Raw genomic sequence first — 25193 nt, 5'->3', positions numbered from 1 at the left:
TGGCAAAGAGAAACACAGTGAGTTGCAGGCTGAGAGTAGTAAAGCAAAGCCAGGTAGGAAGTCATCTTGGCAGAATGACATTTAAGCTGAGGATGCTGATAATGAGAAGCTGCTGGCCAGGCCAGGTTCTAGAGGAAGGGCATTCCAAGGAGGAAGAAGAGCAAATACAAAGGCCCAGAGGCAGGCAGGGCCTTGGATGTGAAGGGCCAGAGGGGCTGGAGCATGGGGATGACTGTTTGGGGAGGAAGACGTCCTTGCAGAGGCAGACTAGGGTCAGGCTTTGTTACAAGTGCAGGAAGAGGGAGGCATCTCAAAGTTCTTGGTAAAGTGTTTGGATTTTGTTCTTATTGGATGGGAAGCTGATGGACGCTGTTACACAGGGGAAGGGTGAGAACTGATTTAAGCTTTAAAAACAGTAGGTATTTGGGAAGGTTACTGAGTAATCCAAGTGGGAAACAATGGTCACCTGTATAAAGTTGTGCCTGTGGAGAAGGTGAGCAGTGTTCCCGGGGGGATAAACATCTTTTCTGTCATTGCTTACTGAGGTGTAATTTACCTACAGTCAAACACATATCTTCTACACAGAGTCTGATCCATTTTGACAGATGCTTATATCCATGAAACCATACTCTACCAAGAATGTAAAGCAGTTTTTGTACCCAAGAAAGTGACTTCTAGTTCCCTTTCCATCAGTCTTGCCTCTCCCTCTCCCATGTCCAATGTGGGATCTGTTTCTGAGGGAAAAAGACTCATTTTCACTAGACTGGACATGGGATTGCGTGAAAAGAGAAAGATCAAAGATGCCAAAAGCTTGTAGCTCAAACAACTGGATGGCTGGAGGCCAGCACTGGCTGCCCTGGTAAAGCCTTGGGTAGGAGAATATATCTCCAGTTGTGCTCTCACATGTCAGGTTCAAGAAGCTCACTGAACACCTAATAAAGATGCTCAGAAAAGAGTAGTACAACTAAGTCTGGAGCTCAGGAGAGAGGTCCAGGCTGAAGACGTAAATCTTCGCAGTAAGTCATGGATGTAAGTCATTGCAGGAAGTCATGGACTGGATGATGTCAGCAAGGGAGCAAATGAAGACAAAAGGGAGAACAAGAAGAGGATAGGAGCAGTTCAGGAGAAAGAGCAGCAAAGGAAACTGAGGCAAGAGGAAGATGCCGCAAGTAGGATACGGAGAAGCCTGCTGAAGGAAGGGGAAAACACAGGAAGGAGGGAATGATGCACTCACGCAAACGTTCCTCGCCAGTGGAAGGTGATCCCTGCATCTATTAGTTTATTTGCCTACAGAGTACCCAAAACTCTGTAACGCAGGTCTCACTATTACAGAAAGTCCTGTACATATGAACCTTCAGGTTACGAACTTTCAAACAAGCGAACATGTGTTCCATCACCATCAGGCATGAGTGAAATGCACCTGGCCCTGTCTCCTGCTGTTAATGATCCTTCAACGCTACCATCTCCAAGCTCGTCTCCCTCTTCCCATCAGTAACTCTCCATGCCAGCCCCTGTACACCAGTTGTTGTACTATACTACTGTGCTTTTCGAGGTACTGTATTGCATGATTAAAAATGTTTTACTGTTTCTGTATGTTTGCTTTTTCATGTATTATTTGTGTGAAAAGTATTGCAAACCTACTACATACAGTCCAGTACTATACAGCCAATTGTGTTAGTTGGGTACCTAGGCTAACTTTGTTGGATTTATGAACATACTGGACTTAGGAATACAGTATTAGAAGGGAACTCATCTGTATCTAGGGGACTTTCTGTATTCTCATTTCACAGAAAAGGCAAGTGAGATTCAGAGAAGGAGTGACTTGTCTCAGTTCAGTCACTCAGTCGTATCTGACTCTTTGCGACCCCATGGACTGCAGCACACCAGGCTTCCCTGTCCATCACCAACTCCCGGAGCTTACTCAAATACATGTCCATTGAGTCAGTGCTGCCATCCAACTATCTCATCCTTTGTTGTCCCCTTCTCCTCCCGCCTTCAATCTTTCCCAGCATCAGGATCTTTTCAAATAAGTCAGTTCTTTGCATCAGGTGGACAAAGTACTGGGGTTGCACCTTCAGCATCAGTCCTTCTAGTGAATATTCAGGACTGATTCCTTTAGGATGGACTGGTTAGATCCTCTTGCAGTCCAAGGGACTCTCAAGAGTCTTCTCCAAGATCACAGTTCAAAAGCATCCATTCTTCAGCACTCAGCTTTCTTTGTAGTCCAGCTCTCACATCCATACATGACTACTGGAAAAACCAAAGCTTTGACTAAACAGACCTTCATTGGCAAAGTAATGTCTTTGCTTTTTAATATGCTGCCTAGGTGGGTCATAACTTTTCTTCCAAGGAGTAAGCCTCTTCTAATTTCACAGCTGCAGTCATGACCTGTAGTGATTTTGGAGCCCAGGAAAATAAAGTTTCTCACTGTTTCCATTGTTTCCCCATGTATTTGCCATGAAGTGATGGGACCGGATGCCATCATCTTACTTTTCTGAATGTTGAGCTTTAAGCCAACATTTTCACTCTCTTCTTTCACTTTCCTTAAGAGCCTCTTTAGTTCTTCACTTTCTGCCATAAGGGTGGTGTCATCTGCATATCTGAGGTTATTCATATTTCCCCGGGCAATCTTGATTCCAGCTTGTGCTTCATCCAGTCCAGCATTTCTCATGATATGTACTCTGCACGTAAATTAAATAAGCAGTGTGACAATATACAAACTTGACGTACTCCTTTCCCTATTTGGAAACAGTTTCTTGTTCCATGTCCAGTTCTAACTGTTGCTTCTTGACCTGCATACAGATTTCTCAGGAGGCAGGTCAGGTGGTCTGATATTCCCAACTCTTGAAGAATTTTTCACAGTTTGTTGTGATCCACACAGTCAAAGGCTTTGGCATAGTCCATAAAGCAGATGTTTTTCTGGAACTCTTGGTTTTTTGATGATCCAAGGGATGTTGGCAATTTGATCTTTGGTTCCTCTGCCTTTTCTCAATCCAGCTTGAACATCTGGAAGTTCATAGTTCACATACTGTTGAAGCCTGGATTGGAGAATTTTGAGCATTACTTTGCTAGCGTGTGAGATGAGTACAATTGTGTGGTAGTTTGAGCATTCTATGGCATTGCCTTTCTTTGGGATTGAAATGAAAACTGACCTTTTCCAGTCCTGTGGCCACTGCTGAGTTTTCCAAATTTGCTGGCATATTGAGTGCAGCACTTTCACAGCATCATCTTTTAGGATTTGTAATAGCTCAACTGGGATTCCATCACCTCCACTAGCTTTGTCCATAGCAATGCCTCCTAAGGCCCACTAGACTTCATATTCCAGGATGTCTGGCTCCAAGTGAGTGATCACACCATCATGATTATCTGGGTCATGAAGATCTTTTTTTGTATAGTTCTGTGTATGCTTGCCACCTCTTAATATCTTCTGCTTCTGTTAGGTCCATACCATTTCTGTCCTTTATTGTGCCCATCTTTGCATGAAATGTTCCCTTGGTATCTCTAATTTTCTTGAAGAGATCTCTAGTCTTTCCCATTCTATTGTTTTCCTCTATTTCTTTGCATTGATCACTGAGGAAGGCTTTCTTATCTCTCCTTGGTATTCTTTGGAACTCTGCATTCAAATGGGTATATCTTTCCTGACTTGTCTAAAGGCTGCTTAAAAGAGCTGACATCCTGATGCGTAACAGATTTGCCCCAAGTGCATTTGCAGCATGTTAATGAGTCAGGCTGCAAAAGGGGTTCTGGGGTCACATTAGAAGGGAAGGTACAAAGTGAAGTGAAGACAAAGTCGCTCAGTCGTGTCTGACTCTTTGCGATCCCATGGACTGCATAGTCCATGGAATTCTCTAGGCCAGAATACTGGAGTGGGTAGCCTTTCTCTTCCCCAGGGGATCTTCCCAACGCAGGGATCAAACCCAGGTCTCCTGCATTGCAGACGGATTCTTTACTAACTGAGCTATGAGTGAAGGTGTAAGTCATAGTTAAAACAGGTTTCCCTACTCCAGGGCTCAGAGCCTTGAATATGCTAGTATGAATTGTGATGCCTCAGAAAAGAGTTATAGGGTATTGCATCTTCCAAGTACACATGGAACCATGCTTTTGCTTTCTTGTTTAAAAGAACCATTCGCCATACAGGTGTTTTCTAGGACACTGTAAGGGAACCACTGCTAGAAGGCAACGGGATCATGGCTTCAAAATGTGTCTGAACAAAGTCTAAAGTGTTCTCACAAACGTTATGTGACTAGTAGCCAAAGGAGAAAGGGTTGACCTGAACATTCCATTTTACAGATAATGGAGGCAAAGTGCATGGGGTTAAGTGGTTTGCCCTGTATCACAGTCCTGCAGCAATTAAGCAAGTGGAAATCAGCCCCGGTCCATGAGCCCAGGGGCAAGAGAAATCAGGTCAGGTCAGGCCAAGGGGGAATCAAGCTGGAGACAGAAAATGAGGCTCCTCCTCGCCTCTGCTCCTTTCTTTACAACCTTCCCTTGCTGTTTGCTTTCTGCAGGAATCTATCTGGGGGGAGGCGGTTATGCAAAAGATGGAGGAAAAAGAGGGGCTCCGTGTGAGCTCAGCTTACGGGCAATAGGGAAAGACATTCAGTCCTGTTGGGCGTGTGAACTGTGAACAGTCTTGTGGGAAGAGCCTGAAGGAAGTGTCTGGAGAAAAAGAAAGAAGAGACAGGACTATGGAAGGAGCCCCTGAAGTCACAGAGATGCCTTAAGGATTCCAAAAGCTGCAGGGCTGAAAAGCACCTCACCACTAAAGTACTCAATCTGACCTTTTGTCGTCTTGGCCCAGCAGTTAGAGAACTGCAGGCAAATGAGCCAGATGCTCCTCCACGATGAACATGAATCCCTACACCCCACGCAACCTCCCTACATTTGACCACAAGAGGCCCTCGTGGACTGCAGCCACCCACCACATACCTATGATGTCCAGGCAGGAAAGGGTGTGGCACAGAGAGTCGGGGGAGGGGTCACTAGATCCAAACTGTTAAGACAACATTAGCGTGAGCGTCAAGGACACTGAGTTTGGACAGTCACAGGTTTTAAGTCCCACTTGGTAGCTGTGTGACCGAGAGGAGCTACTGAACCTCTCTGGGCCTATGCTTCCCTCATCTGTGAAACAGAGATGATAACTGCATGATGATATATCAGAGATGATAACTGTGCCGGGCTTACTGTCAAGATTTTAAAGGATAATAAATGAGAAGGCAAGTGTGTCCCCAGGCAGAGTCTGAGGACCCACCTGAGATGCTTCTTAAAACACAGATTTCTAGGTCATACCTGAGACCCTGAGAAACAGACTCTCTGAAGGGTATTCTCATGCATCAGACTGTCTAAGAAAGCTTGGTAAGACGTGGTATTCTGTGCTTGGCAAAGACTCAGGAAGTTAACAGCTACTGATTGCCATCATCAATTATAACATGTTAATATGAGACCTTTTCTCTAGGCTAGACAAACCGAGGTTCAAAATCAGACTTTATCTGAAAGCTAACTCAATAGATAATCATTCATCCTCAAAAACCTAAATAAAGCCTCAATCCCTGGAAACATTAAAGTTTCTGTAGTTATAACAGCCTAGGTGAATACAAAGGGATCTTTTGTAAATGTGACTAAGAAATCAAGTGGTCTTGATTTTCTTTTTTCTTCCTTTTTAAAGAAAAAGCAGCACAAGGCAAACTTTCAGAGATGTGGAAAGCAATGTCACCTACACCCTCCTTGATGTTTGGTATCTTGCCTGGAAAGGTGCTCCGTGAAGAGGGAGACCCTTGTGATGGGTATGATTGCTGCATGCAAGCTGACTACTAAAAGCCAGTCGTGAGGCAATTCTCAAAGGCTTTTGGGCTACACTTGCAGGGAAATCATACATGAGTTTTCCCCGACACTGAGTTCCACAGTACCTGCATCTGTCTGTTCTCTCCACTGACCCTCCATCTTCTGCATCTTCTGGAAGACATCCAGATAGAAATCTTTGCAAAAAACGAGTGTTCCTCTGCTTGTCACACAGAGCAGCAGTGTATAAAAAGACAATATCACCCTCTGCAACGTCCCCCCAACCCCCCGCTAAAACAAAATCAAACCTGCATGGCAATCAAATGCTAAGTATACTGGGAAAGAATCCTTTGTCATTTAGATCTTGAGGGGGAAAAAAAAAAACTTTTTGGGAAATTCTCCATGCAATTTCCATGAAGTGTCATTATATTCAACTAGGATTACCACTGTGTTTTAGTAGCTGGAAAAAAAAAAAAAGATTCCCTTTGCTTCCTCTCACTGACCTCAGAGTATCACACTGAGTTCTATTCACCCAGAGTGCTCCTATTTGATTACACAGCTAAGAGGTGCTTCACGTGACCAGGTACCAGGTGCCTTTCAGAAAACTAGCTTGGGGAGCAGAGCATCTCTAAGATTATCAGAAACTGCACATTTCTGTAAACACTACACAAAGCAAGGCCTTGGGCCCCATGGTTGTCCCTGGCCAGCATTTAATTGGCCGTTCTTCATTTTACTGATGTGCTTCAGGAGTAAACCCAACACAGAACCACCCTGCCTTCTCAGCAAACAGCTCTACAAAGACCATAAATGTCACCACCACCAAACTGGTGAGCATTAGTTCAGACCTCTGCCTCTCTCATTCCTTGAGACATCTGTGTCCCTGAGGAAAACAAGCTAGGCTTAAAGGAAATCTTGGGGAAAAGAGCCAAGAGCTTTTCCTGTGAAGGCTAGTGGGAGGAGGCCAACAGGGAAGTAGGCTTGATAAAACTGTCTTAAAAAGCTCATGGAGGGACTGAGCAAGTTATTTCAGTTTCTTAAATGGAGGCAACACCCACCCACCCCCCACCACCCAAAAAAGAGAAAAGGCTTGTTGAGCAAGAAGCTTGACAGACTGGAAGAGGTGGAGGGTATTGCTGCAGAAGGATCGGCTGGTAACAGAGCTTTCTTGTGTTACACCCAAAGCTGTGTACCATCTGAGCCTGATCCGGCAAAATACTCAAATCTCCTGGTAATTTCCTGCAGACAAGACATTTAATCATCTCCAAGCCTCCACCACAAGAGGAAAAAAAAAAAAAAAGGCAAAAAACCTAAACCAAATGATTCACACTCTTAAAAATGAATCTGCCTTCGGAACACGAACTGTTTTCTGCTCTTGAAAAGCAGCCACGATTTGTTATTCTAACAAAGTGTTCCCTTCCTCCAAACAGAAATAAAAGTCGCTCAAGGAGGGCTTGTGCTGATTTCTGTTCTGCATTTCTTGAAACTTCCACCCAGTCAACAGTTTCTCCTGGCAGGTTCTCAGAAATCCAGGGAAAGCTGGGGAGTCAGTGACTGAGAACACAGGATCATTTTTATAAGCCTTCCCCACCCCCCACCCCCCAGTTTTTGGCCCCATGGGAAGATGTTTTATTGCAGGACGAGCAGAGTTAGCTGCACATATAAATTCTTCACTGCTCAGCTCACTTGACACCTTTATCTGAGTTGCCCAACGGCTGGGAGGGTTTGGCAATTGATGATTTGAAAAAGGAAAGGTCCAAATCCTCCCCAAGTGGTATGTGTTCTGTCTGTACATACAGGGCTGTGTCCATCTCTCTAATTACTCAACTAGTTGCACAGCTAAAAACATCTGTTTGCAGAAGGCAAGGAACCCAAAGTATACAAATGATTCACAACACCTAAACAACTGCAAATGAAGGCCAGTCCAGTCCAGCAAAATGAAGGCTGCTCTAAGCCAAAATAATTTAATATGGGCGGAAATGGAGTTTGGCAATTCATGCATCAGACTTTGTTTCATTTTGGGAAGGCATTTCTTCTAGGAGCCTTGTCTTCAATTAAACACACACACACACACACACACACAAACATACCCCACCACCCCATCCCCTGCCCCCAGGCCCTCTGCATTAGGCTTTCAAGTTTGCTCATGTGTACCTCAGGAAAAACAGACTGGGGAGAGGGAGGAAATTTCAAAATGCATCTTTTAAATAAATCTTACCCCTCCCCCACTCCAATCCCGATGGACTATTTTGGTTTGGAAATTTCCCAGTATACAGCTGCCTAGGCACCTCAGATCTGCAGACTCTCAGGCTGCACTAAGTCTGAAGTCTCCCAGCAGCCAAGAGGGTACATCTGCAAATCTGGACAAGCAGGGGTTCTAACAAACTCCCCCCAGGAGCTTTCCCCATCCCACAGACTGTTCCATTCCAGTTAGGAAGGCCAGGAGAGGGAGGTCTCTTCCTCACCTCCACCCCCAATTCAGGAAGAATAAATGAACACATTTCTGAGCTGCTTCATTACAGATAATCCACCAAGAAGAACAGTAATATGCATTTTTAAAGTTCTAGGAAAATGAGCCATAGGAATGTGGGGAGAAATACATCATCTTTTAAACCAGACCTTCCTGGAGACATCACACATTTTTTGAGCGTCTAAGAGAAATAAATAAGTAGGTCAGGAGCAATCCATACATTTCCAACATTTGAGGGAAATGAACTGTTAAGAGATTAAAGGCTCTTGAAAAGAAGCAAGTTCAGGGAAGTTTAAATGTTTCCACCAAAGAAGTCCTAATACAGTAACAGGATCCGCGACTCCTGACACTGTTACTATTATTGGTTAACCTAGTGCGCAAAGGCTGGGAGACGCTCATATCAAAAAGATCCCAAGGTCCCCTTCCCGGAGCTCCTGACCTCCCCAGTGTCTGTGCTGCAGAGCGCGTCTCTTTCAGAGGTTACTGTCCCACTTTAAGGCCCCTCTTCCTGGTCTCCATCAGGAGCACACGCACCCCCTCGGGGCACCCCTGCCCTGGGGAGCCACTTACCCGGCTCAGCCTTGCATCTCTGCTACTGCGGGGCCTCCACCACCACGAACTAAGGGGGGTGGGGGGTGGGAAGGGGCCGCAGACCCGGGCCAGGGGATGCGGCTGCGGCTAAGAAGCCCAGTGGGGCGTCCGCCGCCAACCACCCGGAGCCAAAGGGGGCCCTGCAGGGGCTCCGCGCGAGGGAGGTGACATTCCCGGGGCTCAGCGATGGCAGCTGCTCCGTGCACAGCTCCGGATGCAGGAAAACCTCTCAGGTCCCGGGAAGAGACGCTTCAAGCTCTCCAAGCTGCCTCCCCGCTGCTTAAAGGGACGCCTCCCCACCTACCGTGGCGCTTATTGGTGAGAATTCCGAGCCACAGGCCAATCCTAGGCCTGTTCCCAAATTGAGATTTCAATCAAGGGAGCTACTGCTTTAAAATTAGAAAAGGCTGATGGGGGTGGTGAAAGGGGTACGGGCCACTTTCCCTAGCAGGACACAGGCGCTCTGGCCCTTGCTCTTTGGAAGTCCCTAGCGCTGGCAGGGGCAGCAAAAGCCAAATTCCGCTGTACAGCAGAGCACAGGAGTAAGGCAGGGAACAGGCTGCTCCTTGGCCTTCACCCCTCCCATCTTGCTCATCCTTCAAGGCTCATCCCACTCATCAGATTTGGGGGCTCTCTTAATTACTGGAAAGAACCCCCAGCTAGGTGCTTCCAAATTCTCCCCACTACTACCCCCGCCTTGGGGGCACTGATCACACTCACTGTTTTTTGCTTAATCTGTCTCTTCCTTTATACTGTAAATTCCACCACTGCAGGGCTTGTTTCCGTCTCTCCCCACACCGTGTTACCTACCTCCTGCCTGGAACACTGTGAGCTCTCAGTAAACATTTGTGGATGGAATAAATGAACGAATAAACAAAGGAATGAACACTGACACCTCCTGTGTTGGCTGTGGCAAGACAAACGTTAATTAAAAGGTGATATTCAAGAGGCCAGCAGTCCCCGTTGTAGTCTCAGCCTCTTACAAGTTATAGAACCTGCGCCTCAGTTTCCTTGTTTGTAAAGCATGATCATGATATCTCATGCAGTTGTTGTTAATGATGGTGTTAGTGCAAATCTGGTCTAGGAGGTATGCCCGATCAACAGCTATAGCCCAGCTATAGTCAAGAGCTGGTGTTTCTAAAATCAGAATACATTTCCTGGGGGTTGGGATGATCTGACTGCTGGTTTGGCTTCTTCGTGAATACATGGTCATTCATGAAACAGATGTGAATTCTGTACCTGCTCAGTGCCAGACATCATGCAAGATGCTGAGGTGACTACTCCTAGTGGGAGTGGAGGTGTGTACTAAGGTTTTCGAGAGCTATAGAACCAGTAAGGTGTATAGATAGATATGCAGAGATTTATTATAGGAATTGGCACCCTATATGGAGTTACAGAGATGGAATAGTCCCATGGTCTGTAGTCTGTGAGTTGTTGGAGAATCAAGAAAGCTGGTGTTATAATGCTGGACACATACAAAAGCTTGAAAACTGGGTGCCAGGGGTGCAAGTCCTGGTCCCAGTCCAAAAGTCAAGAACCAGGAATGCCAATGTCTGAAGGCAGGAAAATGTAGAAGTCATAGCTTAAGCAAAGAGAGTAAATTGATCTTTCCTCCACCTTTTTGCTCTGTTCAGACCCTCAACAGATTGGAAGATGCCCACCTGCACCAGTGAAGAGGAAATCTTCTTTCAGAAGTTCACTGATTCAAATGCTAATCTCTTCCTGAGACTCCCTCACAGACACACTTAAAACTAATGTTACCAACTATCTGGGCATCCCTTGGCCCAGTCCAGTTGACGCAGGAAATTAATCCCCATCACAGCATGGGGGAGAGACAGAGCAAAATATACAAACAGAATTATGTTAGATGTATAGTCAGCAAAGACATATGACCAGGGATGTTTATTGGAGCACAGTCTATAATATCACAATAACTGAAAACTACCACCCAATAAAAATAGGGGAAATGGAAAAATAAATTATAGAACACCCATTTCTGGAATACTACAGTCATGAAACGAAGCAGTTAAGTGCACTAATAAACAATAAACTTCAAAATATATTGCTAAGTACAGAGCAGAAGGTAAAATATATCCCTGCTTGATTAAATAAATCTTCATGTATTATATGGGCTTCCACAATTGCTCAGCATGTAAAGACTCTGCCTGCAGTGCAGGAAACAGAGGTGACGTAGGTTTGATTCCTGGGTTGGGAAGATCCTCTAAAGAAGGAAATGTATCCCACTCCAGTATTCTTGCCTGGGAAATCCCATGGACAGAGGTGCCTGGCGGGCTACAGTCCATGGGGTCACAAAACAGCTGGACATGACTGAGTGACTAAGCATGGACGCATGTGTTATATATACATATGTATGCTGTATGTGCGTAAAATGTTTCTAGAACTATGCCTAAGAAAATGGTAAAGGTTATTATTCTTGGCAAGGTGGTATGAGAACTAAGCAGGTCTACAGTGGGAAGGAGACTACTATTTCACCATATACTTTTGTGTATTACTTGATTATTTTACCAGGAGCTTGTAATAAGCTCCTAGATCTGGCAAGATGGTAAATGATGACAACCTAAAAATTCCAACTCTTCAAAAACCCTAGATACACTAGATAAAATATAACCAAAATTATTTTAAGGGCTTAGCTGACTCACAATTAAGAAAGGAGAGTACCCAGGTAGAAAAAAGAAGTAACTAAAAACAAGAATGGTGAACATGCAAATTCATGCTGGGGATATGAGGCAGAAGGGAAGATGGTTGGCAACAGGAGAACAGTCTGTCTTGGTTCCCTAGGGGCTAGGGTTTGAATACCCAAGTAGAACAGAAGATGAGGCTTTGGAACAAGCAGAAGTAGGAAGTTGTTAGGAAACTCCTCCAGAAAACCAGGAACACTCCCTGAGGGCTGCACCCTCGGTAAACAAATAGATTAGAAAAACTGTCAACCATCCCAAGGAAACTTGTCTCCCTGTGGTCTGAGCAGGAGGGAAACATTTAAGTTGAGAATTAGAAGCCCTCAGCCTATGCCTTTCTTCAGAGTGGAATATGAACAATTGAAGTGAGCATCAGCAAACTCCAACTGAACAATTAATGTAAAGCTTGGTCCCGTTCACAATATGCCAAGAATTCCCCACAGAAGGAAATGAAAAATTTTCCTGCAGAGTCAGTTCTATAACCTGGGCTACATCTGACCCTTCAAAGCATGAGCTCGTGATAGTAAATTACAAAACACAGTCATAAGTCATCAAGTATGAGGATCAGGGCTCAAGAGTTAGAGGTAATAAAACAACATTTTGGAAAAGAACATTAATAAAGTTTAAAATGACTAAACACAATAAAGCTAGAAATGAAACAACAAAAAAAAGAGCAACTCTTCTCTTTCTTCTATAGATTCATTAAAATTAAAAACTCAATGGAGAGATGAAACAAGATGAAATACTGCTGAAGAGAGAAATACAGATCTCAGGACATTACACAAGATGAAACACAAAGGGATGCAAAGCTGAAAACTACAAAGATGTTTAAGTGATACGGAGGACAGACTTAGAAGGGCCAACATATGTCTAACCGGAGTCCCGCTGGCACAGAATAGACATTAAGGAGAGGCATAATGGCTAAGAGTTTTCTAGAATTTATAAAACTCATGAATCTTCAGATTCAAGAAGCATAAGACACCTCAGGCAGGAATATCTGTCTGTATTAATTACTCATAAAAGTACAGTTAATAAAAGACTGAACTGAGGAAAAGTATAACAGTTTAACAATGCAATGACAGAATTAAATAGATGGCACTTTAAAGAGAGGCAAGTCTGCTATTCCCCATTTACAGTCGGATTACATTTCCCGCAGTCTTTCATCCCCCAAAGTAACAAATTCTGCACTACAGAAGGTCCTTACATGTCTAACTGTACATTAATATGGCTCTTAAGCACCAAGATGAGATAGCAGAGGCATCCTTGGAAAGACACGTTCATTCAGCCAGTAACAAAAGTGGCAGGAAGAAAAGCATACACACAAGAACCGAATGAACAGCAGCTCGGAGCCCCCCAGGACCTCGGGGGGGCAGGGAGAACAGCAGCCGGGGTTCCAGGAACCTACTCGGGGGGGAAGGACCGAATGAACAGCAGCTCGGAGCCCCTGTTCCCAGGAACCCTACTCTGGTGGTGGAGGAACAGGAACCGAATGAACAGCAGCTCGGAGCCCCTGTTCCCAGGAACCCTACTCTGGTGGTGGAGGAACAGGAACCGAATGAACAGCAGCTCGGAGCCCCTGTTCCCAGGAACCTTACTCTGGTGGTAGACGAAGCAAATAAACAGGTGGAGAGTGTCATCATTTGTTGTTGTCATTCAGTCACTAAGTTTGTGTCTGACTCTTTTGTGACCAACGGACTGTAGCCCGCCAGGCTCCTCTGTCCATGTCATTTCCCAGGCAAGAATACTGGAGTGGGTTGCCATTTCCTTCCCCAGGGGATCTTCCCGACCCACTGTACCCGCATCTCCTGAAGTAGGATTCTTTACTACTGAGCCAGCCATCACGGGGCATAAACTATACTACTATAAAAACACAGAGGAAGAACATCTCAACCAGTCTTGTGGGAAGGCAGTACTTGATAAAGGGCTTCCTGGAGTAGGTAACATCTACACTGAGGGAGCTAGTATCCTTACGAGGAAACACTTTAGAATTAGGCTTGCCTTTAAATTCCAGTACTGCTACTTATCATCTAGTCTGACTTTGGCGAAGTTATGTAACTTTTCCAAGCGTCACTCATCTCATCTGTAGAATGGAATTCATATCACTTAAGTCCCGGCGTTGTTTTGAGATTTAGAGATAACACATGTAAGGCACTTAGCAGAATGCCTGACCCATAATTGATTTTTTTTACTAAATGGGTAGCTGTTGTTGTTATTAGATGAAATCCAATGATTCGGTGGGAAAAAAAAAATGCCTCTTGTTTTAAAAGGTGATTTTCTTCAGAAAGCTGACAGAGACAGAGGCTTCAGCCTATTTTTCAAGAAACTATCTTGAAGAACATTGAATATTTATTGAATCTAGCCTGCAAAAATAACATTATTATGCTACCAGATTTAAAGAGTTATTTGATCTGGCCCTTTCAATAAAGGAACTTAAAATATAGTTCTTCCAAAATAACTAATGAAGGCTGCATAAGTTAAGTGTCAAGTATGTGATTCTTTTCAGTGATAAATTCCAAAACTGTAACAGACTTCTCTTTATCATGAAACTTTCAGATTCCTAACCACAAAGTAAACTGAAAGAATTCAGAGTCCAGCAGTGGGAGGAATAGATGGACCCTCCTCAGTATTACTTAACAAGTTTATGAATGACCTGGATGATGCATGGAAAAGAAACTCGTAAAGTCCAACCTATGGTGCCAAATTACTGGGCCCTGCCAATGCTCGGCAGGTAAGAACACAGAGCTATCTAGCCAAATCTGGAGGAGTTGCCTGAATTTCAGTAGAGAAATTCAATAATGGTAAAGGTTATACCTGCCTTTTGGAAGAAGCACTGAACTATGCCATCTTAGAGACGAAAGCATTGGCCAAGGCCAAGCTTTCCATTCATTCCTTCATGTATCATTTAACAAACATGAATCTAACATCTACTAAGAAGGTTTGAGGAGAAGGCAATGGCACCCCACTCCAGTGCTCTTGCCTGGAAAATCCCATGGACGGAGGAGCCTGGTAGGCTGCAGTCCATGGGGTTGCTAGGAGTCAGACACGACTGAGCAACTTCACTTTCACTTTTCACTTTCATGCATTAGAAAAGGAAATGGCAACCCACTCCAGTATTCTTGCCTGGAGAATCCCAGGGAGTGGGGAGCCTGGTGGGCTGCCATCTACGGGGTCACACAGAGTCGGACACAAATGAAGTGACTTAGCAGCAGCAGCAAGAAGGTTTGACTTATAGGCTGTGTAAACATGGAAACACATGAATAAAACACAACATTTGTCTTCATGGAGCATAAAACGTAGTGATATGAAATCTTCACTTGAAACCACCCATGCCTTCCAACATTCTTCCTGCTACCATGCAATGGTGATCTGACTTTTATAAAACAACTTAAATTTGCACTAGAGATTAAATCCCATCATGTTTCAGAACAGAAAAATAGATTTTATCTCTTCAGCTAGCAATGACCGACTGGTAGTGGATTCCTGGAGTGCTGACTTGATAAGAAGTCTGAGGCTGCATATGGCAGGAAAGCATGCTGTGATTGATTAGTGATGTCTGTCATGTGGATGGAGAAGGGGGTGACAGCACTATTGCTATGTATCTGACATCTCCCATCTAGTCCAACCCCCTCATTCCACAGATGAGACAACAGAACAGATCTTTCTTTTTTCCTGTGGCATTTTAAATTCAGCAACACGAGCAGGGGCAACCGAGGAGAACCTCCATATCTGAAATGTTGCTGAGAGAGAAAAAAAAGTCTGGAGCTCAGAATATTTCTGATGAGCTTTTAAGATATGCACTCAAATCCTTTAGCAGCCTTTGTATTCTGCAGCAAACAGGCTAAATGGAGAAAGCTGCAGACTCTGATCGCCTGGTTAGCTACAAAGAGCCGCCCCCCACCCCACCAGACACACGTTAAGACTATATAAAATACATATAATTTGAGTATGTTTGAGGATTTAAAATGCACTGGGGGACAAAAACGTCTAAAAAGTGAATATATTTCAGAAATACAAAGTGAATACATAGAACAGTAATTAACATGTTATTTAAGAAAGAACGAAGATTTTTATCATTTTATTCTATTAAATGGTACTGATATCATCAGCTAAAGGAAGGAAAAGAAAGACTCTTATTTATTTTCAGAAGACACTTTATATCCTGGGCACTCTGTAACACTAACTAAAAAGGTAGGGTCTGGCCCTGTTTAGCATTTCCACGCCCAATCTATCAACACTCACAACCATCACCCAGCCCAGTCACAAAGAATCCAGGCTCATTCCCTGTGAAGGACAGAATGGTATAAACGGACAACAGATAAGCAGGAAGCCCAACCCCAGCGTGATTCAGACACAAAGAACAAATTGTAGCGTTTGATTAATATGCTAGCTCTTCTGTCATGCCAACTGCAAAGTGAATCTTATGGAAAACCAACTCCTTGAGAAATAGGTCTAATTAATTCAGTTACATAAACTCCAATGAAGTATTAGGGGGAGGAGACAGGCAAGTGAAGGGAGAAAGGGAGGAAGAATATCAGAGTGAGAATGAGGAGAAAGACAAGGAGGGCAAGAGAAAGGGAGGAAAGGGAGGGGGAAGGAGGGAGGAGAGAGGGAGGAAACGAACAAATGGAAATACATGATGAGAGAATATGAAGAGGACGTTCTGGAGGCCCCAGAAGCTGTGCTCTGACATAGGATGACAGGAAACCTATTTATATTTCAATCAAACACACTGTTGAGGTTTGGGTAAGCGATTAAAAGATGAACCACCATCAACAACCCTTTAATGCATAAACTGGTCAGATTAGTTTTTTTCTCCCAAGACTCACTCATTTTGTATACCACCTGCAGGATTTCTGATAAATCTGCTTTTACTAAATATCATATTAATGACATACTGAATGGGCCTTATATTATTATTTACATGAATAAACAAGTTGTGGGACAGCCACACATAGAATATGACCCAGTGAGTAAAAGGAACAAACATAAGCAACACGGTGGATGAATCACAAATATGTAGTGCTGAGAGAGAGTCAGACTGAAAAGGCTACATACTGTATGAATGCATTATGTGACATTCCAGAAAAGGCAAACTCATAGGCGCAAAACACAAGGCTCGGAGATGGGAGCAGGGACAGAGAAAAATTTAGGAGGAGATATGTATCTTCATTGCGACACTGGTTGTGTGACCAGATGCATTTGTAAACACCCACAGAACTGTAAACCTAAAGTAAGTTTTAATGTATGCAAACCTGAACAGTGAAAAACAGAACTAGGCAAAACCCCCAAGTTAAAACCATCTCTTGCATTACTTTGGCTTTAATCTAAATTTACTATTTTCCTTCTGTTTTGTTCTCGTAAGGATGTTTAACAAATTACTCAAAAAAAAAAAAAGTAACTGAGGAACTGTGGTATGCCAAGGGCTACTGCCATGACATTGTTCTTTCTTGACTAATAATGGAGATGACCAAGTTTTAAAGAAGAGGCAACTCTAAGCACCCAATTGAGATCTCCTTATTGATGTACTTACAAAGTTTCAGTTCAGTTCAGTCGCTCAGTCGTGTCCGACTCTTTGCGACCCCATGAATCGCAGCACACCAGGCCTCCCTGTCCATCACCAACTCCTGAAGTTCACTCAGACTCGCGTCCATCGAGTCAGTGATGCCATCCAGCCATCTCATCCTCTGTCATCCCCTTCTCCTCCTGCCCCCAACCCCTCCCAGCATCAGAGTCTTTTCCAATGAGTCAACACTTCGCATGAGGTGGCCAAAGTACTGGGAGTTTCAGCTTTAGCATCATTCCTTCCAAAGAAATCCCAGGGCTGATCTCCTTCAGAATGGACTGGTTGGCTCTCCTTGCAGTCCAAGGGACTCGCAAGAGTCTTCTCCAACACCACAGTTCAAAAGCATCAATTCTTCGGCACTCAGCCTTCTTCTCAGTCCAACTCTCACATCCATACATGACCACTGGAAAAACCATAGCCTTGACTAGAAGGACCTTTGTTGGCAAAGTAATGTCTCTGCTTTTTAATATGCTGTCTAGGTTGGTCATAACTTTTCTTCCAAGGAGTAAGTGTCTTTTAATTTCATGGCTTCAGTCATCTGCAGTGATTTTGGAGCCCCCAAAATAGTTTCTCACTATTTCCATTGTTTCCCCATCTATTTGCAATGAAGTGATGGGACCAGATGCCATGATCTTAGTTTTTTGAGTGTTGAGCTTTAAGCCAACCTTTGCACTCTCCTCTTTCGCTTTCATCAAGAAGCTCTTTAGTTATTTTTCACTTCCTGCCATGAGGATGGTGTCATCTGCATAGCTGAGGTTAATAATATTTCTCCCGGCAATCTTGATTCCAGCTTGTGCTTCTTCCAGCCCAGCGTTTCTCATGAGGTACTCTGCATAGAAGTTAAATAAGCAGGGTGACAATATACAGCCTTGATGTACTCCTTTTCCTATTTGGAACCGGTCTGTTGTTCCATGTCCAGTTCTAACTGTTGCTTCCTGACCTGCATACAGGTTTCCCAAGAGGCAGGTCAGGTGGTCTGGTATTCTCATCTCTTGAAGAATTTTCCAAAGTTTATTGTGATCCACACAGTCAAAGGCTTTGGCATAGTCAATAAAGCAGAAATAGATGTTTTTCTGGAACTCCCTTGCTTTTTCAATGTTCCAGCAGATCTTGGCAATTTACTATTCATAAAATGAATGAAATAAACCATTCCACTGGTTCTTACTCTGCACGCCTGCAGGAGAGGCAGCTCAGTTCACTAGCAGACAGCTGGCTCCTGGACTAAGTTCCTGCCTCCAGTGAGCTGTGGCTGATACTCCACTAACATGGACCACAGAGAGCCAAGCCAGCCAACTCTTCCACTCAGGGTCTTTCAAAAACCCGAGTCTTTATCTTCTATCAAGCCACTTCTATGCATGGTTCCTCAGGGGACTGGCTTCAAACCCTTTTACATTCAAGCCATTCAAAAACATGACACTCCAATTAAATGAGAATGAGGCATTATTGTCAGTGCTGCTAGGTCCTGTAAGATAATTTCCACACTTTTTAGAAAACATGTTTAGGTATGTAAGGTTAAAATCACATGATGTCTGAGCTTTCCTTTCAAATACTTAGGAGAGAGAAGAGTAAAGGAGAAGGGGAAGGAGGGAGGAACCATGAGTAAAAGGAAAAAGATGAAAGAAATGTAGCACAATTTGATAACTGTCAGGAGGAGAAGGGAACGACAGAGGATGAGATGGTTGGATGGCATCACCGACTCGATGGACATGGGTTTGGGTGGACTCTGGGAGTTGGTGATGGACAGGGAGGCCTGGTGTGCTGCGGTTCATGGGGTCACAAAGAGTCAGACATGACTGAGTGACTGAACTGAAACCTATTACATAGGGAGTCATTATACTTTTCTTCCTACTTCTGATTATGTTTTAAAATGTTCTTAATAATGAAAAGAGGTGGACATGGCTTAGCAACTGAGCAACAAGTAATGAAAAATCTTTCAAGCTTAATTTGACCAGGACAACATGGGGTGGTTTATGTCCTCCTCATTCCTGACAAGGTGATTCTAAAGTGAAAAGTGAAAGGGAAAGTCGGTAAGTCATGTCCAACTCTTTGGGACCCCACAGACTATAGAGTCCATGGAATTCTTCAGGCCAGAATACTGGAATGGGTAGCCTCTCCCTTCTCCAGGGGATCTTCCCAATCCAGGGATCAAACCCAGGTCGGCCGCACTGCAGGTGGATTCTTTACCAGCTGAACCACAAGGGAAGCCCAAGAAAAGTGGAGTGGGTGGCCTATCCCTTTTCCAAGGGATCTTCCCAACCCAGGAATTGAACCAAGGTCTCCTGCATTGCAGGTGGATTCTTTACCAAATGAGCTATCAGAGAGTATTCCTAAATAAAAAGGCAAACTTTCAGTTTACAGGGAAAACTAATGCCTCAAACTTTAAAGAGCATTTCTAACATAGGTAATCTGTATGAATATGAGATCTCAGTTCAGTCTCTCAGTCATGTCCAACTCTTTGTGACCCCATGGACTGCAGCAGGCCAGGCCTCCTTGTCCATCACCAACTTCTGAAGCTTACTCAAACTCATGTCCATTGAGTCGGTAATGCCATCCAACCATCTCATCCTCTGTTATCCCCTTCTCCTCCTGCCTTCAATCTTTCCCAGCATCAGGGTCTTTTCCAATGAGTCAGTTCTTTGCATCAGGTTGTCAAAGTACTGGAGTTTCAGCTTCAGCATCAGTCCTTCCAATGAATATTCAGGACTGATTCCCTTTAGGATGGACTGGATAGATCTCCTTGCAGTCCAAGGGACTCTCGAGAGTCTTTTCCAATACCATAGTTCAAAAGCATTAATCATGAGATCTAGGTATCAGCATTTTCATTTTATGGACGTAAATCTTGACATCTCTTTTTTTGGTGGTTATGGGAACATTCTGGCCCTGAATTTTCAGATATATGACTTTGGAGGTGTCCGCCACATTGAGCCATGCTGACCTGCATCCATTGTTTTTTCAGGGTGTTGGGGAGAAGTTCATTTATTTCGAATTTGGAAAACAAGGAAGCATTATGCAAATGAATACCCCTCCCATTTCCTCACACTCTTGACTATAACAGAACTCTCACTGAATCCTTCCCACAGCCCACTGAAGTAGCAACTATGAAGATTTCCATGTTCAGAGGAGGAAACTGAGGTACAGAAAGGTTAAGTAACCTGCCTCTCATAACACAGTTTGTAAGTGGCTGGGATGGGAGCCCAAACAGGGCCATCCTGCTCCCAGATCCCCCAGGTGCACCATCTTCACATGTGCAGACCACTCTTTATGTCAACTGCTGGATCTCGGTCGCAAGATGCACTTGGAAGAAAGACTGAGTGGAAACTGAGAACTGATGGTAGTTCATGTCCACGAACTTTGCAGGTGCTCATGCATTTATCCTTTACCTGTCCACCTGACACCTACTGAGCATCTACTACACACAAGACATTATAGTAATGAGCTCTGAGAACACAGATATTAAAAAACACACACAATTCACACTCAAGAGGAACCCACAGTCTTGTGGGAGAGACAGATATGATATATATATACACACACACACACACACACACACACACACACATTGATAAAGCACCGAGTGATGTAGCCCAGGTGTGAAAAAGTACCGTGGAGAGAATGACCTGGACCAGCACAAAAAAGTGATGGTAGAATGAACTTTCAAAGAATGACGAGGAATCCTTGAGATGGAAAAGGGGAGAAGCACGTTCAGGCAGATGCAATGGTATGAGAAAAACTATGGAGGCTTAAGAGAGACCCAGGAGTGGCAAAAAGAGACATTTTGTTGAGCTAATCGACCCTGGCAGCATCGACATGGGGACTGGATGACTCTTGGTTGGAGGGGCTGTCCTGTGCATGCAGGATATTGAATAGCATCCCTGGCTTCTACCCATTGGATGCTTCCAGTATCCCTGATAGTTATGATGACCCCAAATATCTCCAGACATAAGCACATGCCCCTAGGCAGCAGAATCACCCCATGGAGAATGTGGACTCTTGGGAAAACCTGCCTGTATGTATGTGTGAAAGAAAAGAAGGGAGAGAAAGGAGAGTTTGCCAGGAAATTGAAGAAGGGAGAGGGACGTAGTTCTGGGCTGAGATGATGAAACAAGCCAACCAATGAGTTCCCTCCAATTCTGTATCACTATCTGGCCACTCTGAAGTTCATTTCCTTTAAAAGGGTCTCCTCCAAATTCCAGGCTGTGCATGCAATACACATTAGAACTTTGATAATTAATTTAGTTTCCATCTTGGACGTTTAAAGCTTACTATCTAACCATGGGGGAGACAGAATTCTGATATGGCTCCCAAGATGTCTGCCTTGGGGCATACACATGCCTTCTCCCAATTTTTCAAGCACTGATCTAGGCGCTGCTGTGAAGGAATTCTGCAACTGTAATCTGAGATCCCAAATCAACTGACCTTAAATTGAGATTATCTTCAGTGAGCCTGACCTAATCCCATCACCCACTGGAAGACACTAGGATCTCCTGGACAAAGAGACTGAAAGGGGAGGGGGCATCTGATGTAAGAGAGATTCTCAGTCATTAACTTTGAAGATGAAGGGGGCCACATTGCAAGGACCTAAAAATTGCTGACAGCTTTTAATTTTTAACTGTCACCCAAAAGCTCTTGGGTGACAGTCAGCTGGGCAACAGGGACTTTAGTCCCACCACAACGAACTAAATCCTGCCAATAGTTCGACGAGCTTGGAAGATGGGCAGATGAGAACCGAAGCAGATGGAAACACCTGGATTTCAGCTTTTAGAGAATCTGGGCAAAGAAGACAACCACAGGCTACATCATAATACACAGGTGTTGTCTGAGGCCACAAAATTAGTGGTCATCCGCTGTGTGGCCACAGGAAGCACAGCCTTGACCCTGCAAGCTTCCAAGGTCCTGCTTCAATCCTTCCTTCTCCAGGAGGCCTTTCCCTACCATGCTCAGAGGGTGAGCCAGGCTACTGCAAGTTTACCTGACTCACTGCACTGCTGATCCTGCTGCCTGAAAAACTTCGTGTGATATCTCACGTGGATAAACTGCTGCTCTACCACTGAGTATGTCCTGAAGGTTCACGTTTTGTCTGTCTGCTCGCCTCTCTCCTTCTCTCCCTCTCCCACAGAAATCAGCACTGGGAAGATAGTTGTCACCACTTGAAGGATCTTCTGAATTTCTTACATATGCTTTAACAGCCCTTTGTAGACACTTAGTAAATCACTACTGACTGATGGACAGGGGTTCCCACCCCTCACCCCCACCTAAGGGGAACTGCAAACCATTGCCAAATCCACGTTATGAAGTGACTTGGAGTAATACGCTAGCATTCAAAAGAACCACTTGCATTTCAATAATGCCTTATATGAAAGTCAAAGAAAGAAGTATTGTATGGCATCCCCTATATGCAGAATCAAAAAGGAAATAATACAAATGAACTTATTCGTCGAAAAAAGAAAAAAGAAAAGAACTCATTCACAAAACAGAAACAGATTCACAGACTTAGAGAACAAACTTACGGTTGCCAGGAGTGGGAGGGAAGGATGAGGACAAGGACAGTTAGGGAGTCTGGGATGGACATGTGCACAGTGCTATATTTAAAATGGATAAGCAACAAAGTCCTATTGTATAGCACAGGGAACTCTGCTCACTGTTATGTGGCAGCCTGGATGGGAGGGGGAATTTGGGCAAGAATGGATACGTATGTAAGTATGGCTGACCCCTTTGCTGTCCACCTGAAACTATTACAGCATTGTTTATTAGCTATACCCAATATAAAATAAAAAGTTTAAAAAAAAATGACTTACATGAGATCACTCTCATTGATGATCATAACACTCAAGTCAAGGTGACCTCTCATGGGTCACTAACTCTCAGGGTCAAGCAATTAATCAGTTACTATGAGCTGCCAGTACTCATGTACGGATGTGAGAGTGGGACCATAAAGAAGGCTGTGTGCCAAACTGATGCTCTCAAACTGTGGTGCTGGAGAGGACTCGGAGAGCAAGGAGATCCAACCAGTCCATCCTAAAGGAAATCAACCCTGAATATTCATCGGAAGGACTGATGCTGAAGCTCCAATACTTTGGCCACCTGATGTGAAGAGGTGTCTCACTGGAAAAGACCCTGATGCTGAGAAAGACTGAGGACAAGAGGAGAAGTGGGCAACAGAGGATGAGATGGTTGGAAGGCATTACTGACTCACTGGACATGAATTTGAGCAAACTCTGGGAGATAGAGAAGGACAGGGAAGCCTGGCGTGCTGCAGTCTATGGGGCCACAAAGAGTTGGACATGACTTACTGACTGAACAACATGAGCTGCCAGACAAAAAGTCTCAAGGCTCCTTGTATTTTACACTCCCTTATTGCTCCTCCTGTGGGTTCAAGCCCTGGATCAGGAAGATCTCCTAGAGAAGGAAATGGCACCCCACTCCAGTATTCTTGCTTGGAGAATCCCATGCAAAGAGCAGCCTGGCAGGCTACAGTCCTTAGGATCACAATGACTCGGACATGACTGAAGAGGTTTCACACACACTACTCCTCCCCTCTAGATGTAAATAAAGCTTAACATTTCTGGTCACTGGACTTGATGTTTAGTCTCCTGGTTAGAAGACCCAAACTAGGAGTTTTCCAAGGAAATCTTCCATTACCACTGTCCACTGAATGAATATTCTACCCTCCTCTGGAAGGCCGACAAGAGAATTTTAAGAATCACCTTTCTCTAGGAAAATGATGAACACAGTGGAGTATGTAGACATCATTAACTAAAACAAGTTAAATCAAAGGAGTCACTTTACTGACTCAGTTGTTCTCCACCATGATTAAAAATTTTAAATAACTGAACGCTTAAAATCGACTTGTTGTATGAAGCTTTCAAGTTCAGATTTATTTCCAGGATAATTTCAGGAAATAAAGCTCCTGGGACCTAAATTTATCAGCTAACCTCTGTGTACATTCTTTTCCCTTCTGTAATTATCAGAGGGTCAATTAATGTGACTGAAAATTGCAATACTTAGGGCCAATTATGTCTCAAAATCATCCATGTCAAAGAATAAATAATTATGGACAAAACCGGAAGCTCAAACTTAGAAGCTTCCTTGGGTAGCACAGAAATGATCAGGCTGTAAAAGGCCAACCTTCACTCTGGCCACATTCCACTCCCTAGTGAATTATGCTAACGAGACCAAACTGAGGCCCTCATGTTAACCAAGCAGAGTGCCAGCAACAAGGAGGGCAGGATACATATTGGATAAATGCATACTGCGCGAGATGAAATGTAAGTGCTTCAGGAAATTTACTCCTCTTAGTCTGACACTGTTTCCACGGTTTCCTCATCTATTTCCCACGAAGTGATGGGACCAGATGCCATGATCTTTGTTTTCTGAATGTTGAGCTTTAAGCCAACTTTTTCACTCTCTTCTTTCACTTTCATCAACAGGCTTTTCAGTTTCTCTTCACTTTCTGCCATAACGGTGGTGTCATCTGCATATCTGAGGTTATTGATATTTCTCCCGGCAATCTTGATTCCAGCTTGTGCTTCTTCCAGCCCAGAGTTTTTCATGATGTACTCTGCATATAAGTTAAATAAGCAGGGTGACAATATACAGCCTTGACGGACTCCTTTTCCTATTTAGAACCAGTCTGTTGTTCCATGTCCAGTTCTAAATTTTGCTTCTTGACCTGTATACAGGTTTCTCAAGAGGCAGGTCAGGTGGTCTGGTATTCCCAACTCTTGAAGAATTTTCCATAGTTTATTGTGATCCACACAGTCAAAGGATTTGGCATAGTCAATAAAGCAGAAATAGATGTTTTTCTGGAACTCTCTTGCTTTTTCCATGATCCAGCGGATGTTGGCAATTTGATCTCTGGTTCCTCTGCCTTACTAAAACCAGCTTGAACATCTGGAAGTTCACAGTTCACGTATTGCTGAAGCCTGGCTTGCAGAATTTTGAGCATTACTTTACTAGCGTGTGAGATGAGTGCCATTGTGCGGTAGTTTGAGCATTCTTTGGCATTGCCTTTCTTTGGGATTGGAATGAAAACTGACCTTTTCCAGTCCTGTGGCCACTACTGAGTTTTCCAAATTTGCTGGCATATTGAGTACAACAC

The 25193-nt window shown here is 43.9% G+C and overlaps 1 protein-coding gene across 2 annotated transcripts in view; it reads right to left on the bottom strand.

Annotated features, from left to right (window-relative positions):
* Nucleotides 1-25193, bottom strand: part of PRICKLE2 (prickle planar cell polarity protein 2) — a 352315-nt gene that overhangs the window by 168534 nt on the left and 158588 nt on the right. Inside the window, exon 1 of one of the 2 annotated variants that reach the window (XM_018038278.1) lies at nucleotides 8816-9104. The exons of the other annotated variant lie outside the window; for it this stretch is intronic. The gene's annotated coding sequence lies outside the window, so the exon portion shown is untranslated. Of the gene's footprint in view, nucleotides 1-8815; nucleotides 9105-25193 lie in introns of those variants that run through there. 2 annotated transcript variants of the gene reach the window in all.

This window comes from Capra hircus, chromosome 22, assembly GCF_001704415.2.
Source record: "Capra hircus breed San Clemente chromosome 22, ASM170441v1, whole genome shotgun sequence".
Classification (NCBI taxonomy): Eukaryota; Metazoa; Chordata; class Mammalia; order Artiodactyla; family Bovidae; genus Capra; species Capra hircus.
The sequence above is the reverse complement of the archived record's forward strand: the minus strand, read 5'-3'. Positions and strand labels throughout refer to the sequence as shown.